This window comes from Mus caroli, chromosome 7 (genome assembly GCF_900094665.2).
Source record: "Mus caroli chromosome 7, CAROLI_EIJ_v1.1, whole genome shotgun sequence".
NCBI lineage: Eukaryota > Metazoa > Chordata > Mammalia > Rodentia > Muridae > Mus > Mus caroli.
In genome coordinates this window covers 52,247,065-52,255,486 of record NC_034576.1, presented here as the reverse complement: position 1 = coordinate 52,255,486, position 8,422 = coordinate 52,247,065, and the positions used below count along the sequence as shown (strand labels likewise).

The following is an 8,422-nucleotide window of genomic DNA, read 5'->3' as shown; positions in this document are numbered from 1 at the left end:
TGTGTGTGTGTGTGTGTGTGTGTGTGTGTGTGTGTGTGTGTGAGAGAGAGAGAGAGAGAGAGAGAGAGAGAGAGAGAGAGAGAGAGAGAGATACGATACTTGCTCATATACAAAATCTTAAACACTTTAAAAGATTTGTTATTTTATGTTTGGGTATTTGGCCTGTATGTGCACCACTTGCATGCATAATACATGTGGAGGTCAGAAGAGGGCACTGGATCCCTGAGACTGGAGTTATAGATTGTTGTAAGGTACTATATAGGTGCTGGGAACTGAATCTGGGTCCTCTGTAAGAGCAACAAGTGCTCTTAACTGCAGAGTCACCTCACCAGACCCAATGTACATCTTTTGTCCTCTAGAGTAGCGCTCACTTGGGACACCTTGACTCAAAGCAAGTGCAAGTGGACTTTTCTTGAATGCCTGCAGGGTGAACTTGGCCTGCCAGGCCCTCCTTTGGAAGCCTTCTGAGCACTGCACAGCAGTGGGCGCTGCCTATCTGTTTGTAGTGCCGCCTGCTGCTCTTTTCTGGCACCCAGCACCCTGTGCAGGAGCAGGCATGCTGGTGATAGGAGAGACAAGCCAAAGCAGCGGTCCTAAGGCATCCTGCCATTCATAAACACTCATCTGGGGAACAGATGAAACATGAGTCTTGCTCAAAGGACCCTGGCTTTGATGTAACGGAGAGCTCAGAGGTGTCCCAAACAACCTGTTTGGGGGTGGGAACACATGTCCAGGGAGGATTGAGATGTAGCACAAAACCCAGAGAAGAAAGGCCCACACTGAATGGGGATGATGGCATTCAACAAATGGGCTGGTGTCCAGGTGAAAGGAAGATGAAGGAAGGCAGTGTCTATGGATATACAAGGGCTGGGCTTGGACTCTGCCTCCTATTGGCTGAGCAACTGCACTTGTGATGGCTTACCTCTTCATCTGTCCAGTGGGAGAGTGCATAGGCCTGGGTATAGGAGGTGCATGTATGCATGGTTTGTGTGTGTGTGTGTGTGTGTGTGTGTGTGTGTGTGTATGTGTGCGTGTGTGTGTTTCTGGGTTCAAAGGAAACCAATACCATATCTGGCTCCTAAGTTGGCTGATAACGAGACAATAGAGAAGCCGGCCTAGCATGCTTGGTCAGTTGTCTTGTTGGAAGGTTCTCTTGAAAGGTTTACAGTGGGGGTTTTGGGAGAGACATCTCCTTGGCTGTCATTGTGCCCAAAGCCTCTCTTCCAACAGTGATTAGACAGTTGGGATAGAGTTTGCATCTCTAATTCTGCTGCACGGTGCTGTTTTTCTTCTCCCCCAAGAGCAGCTCTGAGCCTAGCTCTACCCATTTCACAGCCATTTAGGCTGACAAGGGAGAGCTGAGCACAGAGTGGAGTTATTCAGCAAGAGACAGTTATGGCATGCTTCCTCTGGGGGCGGGAACATGGCAAGCAGATGGGCAGGGAGCCCTGATGACCTGCCCACCTCAGATGACAATGGGAACCTGGACACCTCTCTGCAATGGGCATAGTGTGGGACTGCCTCCCAGAGCTCAGGAGAGTCAGAGAGCATAATTGTCCCCAGGTCCACCTGGGGAGGCTTGGGGAGGCTAGGGGCCAGCCATGCTGTCTTCTTTCTTCTGAGCTGGGAGGGCTCCCAGGTCCGAGGTTAGGCAAGGAAACCATCTGGGAGGTTAGGACTTGGTGTTGCAGCCATACCCCAAGTCCTGTCTGAGTAGGAGCTGAGGGGCCAGCTAGGAAGAATGGCAAAATCTGTCTGTTGTACCCCAGTTAAAACCCCTTGGGGAAACCAGTATGGCCGGAGAAGACTAACTACAGAGAGCGGTTCACTTCTTGTACCTGGCCTCAGCACGTGGGTGCAAAGGGCTTGTTTGTCAAGCCTGCAGCTGTGTCAATACGCATAGGACTCTTGTTAAGATAGATACAGTCAACAGACCTGAGGTGGGGCCTGAGATTCCATACATGTGCCAAGACTTCAGGTAAAAAGGCCACACCACCAGCCTGCCTTTGGGACTGAATTTAGCCTGATAAAGCAGGAAAAGAAAGAACGAAACGGAAATAAGACTTGACGCTTTCTACCCCTATGCTACTCTGGGAGCTGTATCTCTTATCAGAGGTAGTTTGTTCTACTTCTGTTAGTGCTAGGGATTGAACCCAGGACCTTGATCCTAGGCAAGCCCTCTACAACTGAACTACCCCTGCAGCCTTGCAGAGTTAAGTTAGACTACTTGTACTTGCATGTGGCTTTTGGGGTTCTCCTCTGTGGACTCCTCTGGAGGAAGTTGCAGCTGGGACAGGCGTTGGAGATTTGGGGTTATGACTGTTAATAGTGAGAACCTCTAAGGGTGGCCCTGGGCTTGGGGATGGAGAGCACAGGCTAGAACGTAGGATGATCAGAGTGTAGTAGAAGCAGCAGAGAAAAGTGGGAGAGAGAGATGCAACAAGGCATCATGGGGTGAGATAGGAGCACAGACAGTATGGTGGGGCCTGTTTATTTACCCACAAGCAAGTCGGCCCTGATTGACAGCCTGATACAGAAAATGCTCCAACGTTAGATGTGAGCATTACAGTGTTGTTCAAAATGTTTTAGCCTTTGGATAATTTCTGACTTTTGACTTTTATATTAAGGATGCTTAGCCTGTATCACTCATTCATAGACGTATCCCAAATTCCCAAACTCCAAAACTTGAAAACACGTTGGGATTCAAGTGTTTCAGATAATGGCCACTCAAACTGCACGACTCCTGGGCCTCCGGATCAGAGTGAGGGTTAAATGCAGGAACACGCGTTAAGATATTGTGGCAAGCTGCTGGCACACAGTCACATGTACTAACCGATATGTTTTCAAATATAGAGAAGAATAACAAATAAGCTCCATCCACACAGGGGCTTGACAGCCAAACAAAGGAGTCTGGCTCGGGCTGCCAAGAAGCCTGGGCACAAATTGTTTCTAACTCTGCAATCAAGCAAGCGCCTCCCAGGGATCTCTGCATTACTGCCTCTGGGCAATTCTGAGCTCCTCAATGGAACTCAGATAAAATTATAGCATTCAAACCCAGCTCCGGATACAGACCTCTCGCTAATTCACACGAGTCCTTTGCCTCCGTCCACGCTGGTTTGACTCCACGGGCCTCCGAGTTTCCAGAACACTCTGCCAGATCTCGTTATTGCTGTACTTCAAGAGGAGGGGTTCTGGGTTTCACGTTCACAGAGCTGTTTGGGAATCCCCCTGAATCAACACTCAGATCTTGTGTGTGCCGCTAATAACCTAAACCTGACGACACCAAGAAAGGACTCCTGTCTGCAGGGACCTTCATAAAAAGCCTTAGAAAAGGCAACCTCTGAGATGGACCCTCTCTAGGAGAGTGAATGAAGCAGCAGAGGAAGCTGGGTATCTGGGCTAACACCTGTCTCCTATTCACACCCTCACAATGTCCCTCCCTCAGCTCATCAGACTTAGCTTAGGGTCTGCTCAAAACCCCTGACTCCCCTCTCTCCTCCAGCTATATACTGGGGACAACACCTATATTTCTGCTCCATTAGTGTAAGGAAACAGCATGCTGCTCACTGAACTCCCAGCGGGCGCCAGCCACTGCCAGGTGCTGTTGGAGACCCAGAACCACCCCATACTCTTGTGACCCATTTTGCAGGAATGGAAATGGAAGCTCTGAGGAGCTAGGGAGTATGGCTAGGTCACAGAGCCACTTGGGAATACAGTGCTTCTGGCTGCAGTGGTCACCCACAGCTATAGTGTAGATGATACTAGAAGCCTCCCTCAAAGACTTTGGGGGACATGGAGGTTGGTCCCCATGGAGCTTTGGAGAGGGATGAGTTAATATGGCTGACTACTATTTGGTCCATTGATAGCAATGCAAGATAAGTTGGTTGCTCTAACAGATGATGTGACACCTTATGTCTCCTACTGCCCTTGCCTAGGGCAGTACTGGCAGTGACAGTGTCCTTTTGCCTAAGGAACATAGTCACCAACATCCTGTTAGAGGGGGTGCCTGTACACCAAACATCACCCCACTCCTGGGCTTTCTCTTGTCCTCCCTTACTCTCCACTCCTTCTTAGTGCTTCCTGTAGGTACTTTCCGACATGCCCCTCATACCTGCATCCCTATGCTACAGTGGGACCGCTAATCTTCACTGTGGACTTGGCAATTTAGGAAGCACACATCTGATGCACATTTCTGTGAGGGTGTTTCTAGGGAGGTTTCACTGAGCAGGGGAGATTCACCTTGCATATGGACACTGCTACCTCATGGGCTAGAGGAAAAAGAGGGACAGCAGAGCCCCAAGATTCACCTCTCTCTGCATCCTGACTGCAGGCAGATACAATAGAAGCAGGCTATCACCTTGCCTCCCACACAGATAGATTGTGTCTCTTTAAACCTTGAGTCAATTTGCTTTTGTTCCGTATTTTGTTGTAGCAGCAGCCACAGGGAGGTAATTGCACTCAGGGTTGGACTCAGGAGGCTCAAAAACAGGCAGCAGCCATTCACTCTGGAGAATGTGAAAAGGAAGGACAGCCCAGAGGTTTGACATGGTCCTGGAGCAAGGCAGAGTGTGCATCAGCCTCAGAGGAAGGGAGATGACTTAGCAACTGCAGAGCCAGGTCAGATCTCCACAGTCTGTCTCTCAGACAGTCCACGGTTCACCCGTGGATTAGCAAACAAGGGTGGTTGGCCAGCACCCACCCTCTACAGCAAATCACACAAGTGCACTGCAACTCTGAGCCTGGGCTGGGAGCACAGAACAAGTACAAATACGATCCCGTTGTCTAAACAAACCCAGCAACAGGGTTACTAGGCAGGGTTCTGTTTCCGCCCCTTCAGCTCCCATCCTCGGAGCCATGCTTGCTTGCCTGCTTGCTTTCCTCATCCCAAACCCTTTACACTTTCAAAGGACCTCTTGTGTGGGGGATGAAGTCCAGCATTTTTTTCCCTCGTGGATGGATGCTGTATTTCAAGTGAACTTCCAAACACAGAAGAGCTCAGCTTCAGAGCAATATGACAACATTGTGGTTTGGCCCAGTGGAGGGAGGTAAGAAGGAAAACATGAGAAAGTGTGGGTTTTTCTTTCAGCAGGGTCTTCCAGCCAAATGGTTTAAATCTCACTGGAAAGGACTCTCAGGGGGGAAAATAAAATTATTGGCTTAGCAGGGAGGGTTTCTTCCCTTAACAAGTTGGTCCTGAGGGAAAGGGCACTATGGGGGGCGGGGGGACCAGGAGCTGGCCAGGATGATGGCAGAGACGATATTATCACCTCCTAACTAGGGTAGCCAGAGTTTCAACCTCTCAACTGGACTCCAATGTTTTCTGGCCACCCCATTCAATGCAGAACAACCAAGAACAGAGGCCACCTGCTAGAGCCACCCAGCTGGCCCAAACAAGAGAGGCTTTCTGAGCAAAAGGAAAGCTGGCTACAAATAAAATAAAAAAACCATGTCACTGGGTGGTGGTGGCACACACCTTTAATCCCAGCACTTGGGAGGCAGAGGTATGTGGATCTCTGTGAGACCAGCCTGGTCTACACAATGAGTTCTCAGACAGCCAAGGCTACACAAAGAAATCCTGTCTCGAAAAACCAAACCAAACCAAACCAATCAATCAGTCAATTAATCAATCAATCAAAGAAAAATGAGACTGAGAAGACACAGATAAAGAGTCAGGAGAACACAGACTGGGGATGTGGTCAACTCTATTCCACAAACATTAGGGTACGCTAGAGGACATGCCCAAATGTGGAGGGATACTGGAGAGATATGTGCTGAGCTCTGACACCCACAGGCCTGTTGACCTTGGTAAATTACTCAACCCCTCTGCATACCTAAGTTTCCTTATATGAAAACAAACATTTAGGAAGTTGTCTGTGAGGATATCAAATTAATAACTGTAAGCCACCCTAAAGGGTACCTGACCTAGAGTTGACAACCAACCCATGTCAGCTCTAATGACTAACCATGTCAGTGGAAAACTGATCAAATCTATACTAGTCCCCATCAAGAACAGAATAAAGGTTAAAAAAAAAAAAAAAAGCAAAAAAGTAGGTCAGACCAAACAGGTACTCCCTGGAGCTAGGATGCCATTGCTACCTCAACAAAACCATGCATCTGCCTTACCTGTGGGAAGCCTCCGAGGAACACGGATGCTCAGCATGAGCTCCAAGGTCCACACGGCATTCCAAAGCTACTTCTTACTTGGAGAAAGTCCTGATGGGACCGTCAGTCAGAAGTGCGGCAGAGGTTGGGGCTCTGCTCTGGCACGGAAACAACACACTTTCCCCTCCCTCCAAAGCAGTTCTTGCATCCGGCTGTGCCTGGCATTGTCAGGGGGTGGGGACTCTGTCTTTTCAGAGGTCAGTGGTTGGGGCCTGGCCCAGTTTGTAGTTAGAGGCCAGCATCCCTGCAGCATGCCTTGACCCTCCACTCTCGGCCCAGGATATAGACCAGGGCTCTTTCCTGAAGAAATGTCTTCATGCGTAAGAATGGTTACTGCCACCCCCAGCTATTCTCCAGCTGACACACATGCCCCAGTTGAATCCTCAGTTCCTGCAAACATTCCTCATGTGCCCTGGAAGCCCAGTTCCTTCCGTTAAAGACGCATGCTTGGGTAGAGTTCTGGGGCTTGGGAATGAAGCCGGAAATAACACAAAGACAAAGGGCCACTATCAGTAATTATTTCTGAAGTAACAAGCGACTAATTGGGACTTACTTTTATTAAAAACCTCGACTGCAGGCAGTAATTAAACTGCAGTTAATGAGAAGTTTCACACAGGCTCTGCAGTCGGCACAGGACCGTCCCCTCATCTTCTTCAGAGGGTTTGGTGGCTGGAGGAGGCAGAGGGCATCTTTGTGGCCTCATAGTTGTCATGTTGGAGACGTCTGTGTGGCTGTCAGTGTGACTAGTGGTAGTCGGGCAATATAGTATGAGAATCCCAGGGTATACGGGGCTTTTAGACAAGAACCCCAGGGGTATATGGGGCCTCTGGATGAGAATTGTGATCCTAGGGGTATACGGGGCCTCTAGATGAAAATCCCAAGGGTTATGCGGGGCCTCGGGATGAAAATCCAAGGAGTACATGGGCCTCTTGACTGGCTGCCATTCCTCTCAGGATCATGACATCACACCCGAGGGACACTGCCAAGTCCACAGAAAAGAGCCCAGCTGACTCTTACTAGACTCTTACTAATGGCTTCACCGCATCCCTTCTTTCACCTTCTCTTCCTAGCTGTCCAGATGTGAGGGGTAGGCCGTCACTCTCAGAGACTCACCTGACTGCTGAACTTAGTGAAAGAAGGCTTGGGGTCATGTTCCTGCGAGCAGTAGTGACATGGGAGGTGAGCATTTCGGTCCAGGAGCCACACTGGGGTGGCCCTCTCAAAAACATTTTAAGTTGCCCTGTCTATCCGTGGGATGAAGTAGCCAGCAGCACCCAGTGAGTGCCATTGAAGAGTGAAGTGTGTATAGCAGGCTGCCTAGGAAGCTTGCCTCACAATGTGTGGGACATGGTAAGTGCCCGGTAAAAGGTAAAGGTCACCTCTGTTTCTAGGTATGGTTCAGCTCTGCTCAGAGGTTGTCCTGATGCTTGGACCTCACTGTATGATCATGGTGAGTTTTTGCAATAGTAAAACTACAGAGGTCTCCGTAAGCAGTGTCTGTCAGCTTGTGTCCCTGGGGAAGGGGCAGACAAACCCAGCAGGCTGGCTCCATGCAGAGGCCGCTGCCCTGGTGTCCGGGGCAGTGGGAGGCTGGCCAAGCTCCCAGACAGCCTGTCTCGGCTTGGAGCACAGAGCCGTTGCCTCACCAGCTTGTAATGAGTCGAGTCTCCATCCTGATTAGGGGAACAATCCCCACACAGAAAGACTCTGGGGAAGGAAGTGACAGCATCGTGGGGACAGGGCATAACCTCACCTCCTAAAGAGGCACTGGCTTCTGAGGAGCTGGTGACATGAAGGACATGGTCCAAGATGGTGCCGGTCCCCAGGGACTAGGCAGAGTAGATCTTACTGGGGCAAATCTGGGTCATAGTAGGACATACAAGAGACAGCCCAGAGCTCTGTGAGAGTCTAGGAGGCAGGGCTGGGGACCACCAGCTTGCTAAGGAGTACAAGCAAAGGAGATTGGCTTCTCTGGGCACCTGCCAGATCTCAGCCCCAATGCCAGCCCAGGACAGCATCCCCACCATCAACAGGGTCATGCAAATAGTACAAAGGCTCTGCCTCTGCCTGGACCATGGCTTGTGTCCATTACTGGGTTAGGAAAACAGCAGAGGTGGTGAGTAATGCCACTTTAAAAATAGCATGACTTCGAAGACTTCTGGTGAGGGGAGCACAGCTTCTGCTCCAATCCAATTGCGCGGGACCTGAGACTGCATTAGTTAGGGAAGCAGAAACCGGCCTGAGTAGGACCACAGGCCTC

At 50.0% G+C, this 8,422-nt stretch overlaps 1 long non-coding RNA gene across 1 annotated transcript in view; it reads left to right on the top strand.

Moving 5' to 3' along the window:
- Positions 1–4,835: 4,835 nt before the first annotated feature.
- Positions 4,836–8,422, top strand: part of LOC110299004 — a 40,028-nt gene continuing 36,441 nt past the window's right edge. The window contains exons 1-3 of the long non-coding RNA XR_002378422.2: positions 4,836–5,045; positions 7,233–7,341; positions 7,554–7,612. This is a non-coding gene — a long non-coding RNA (uncharacterized LOC110299004). The remainder of the gene's footprint in view (positions 5,046–7,232; positions 7,342–7,553; positions 7,613–8,422) is intronic.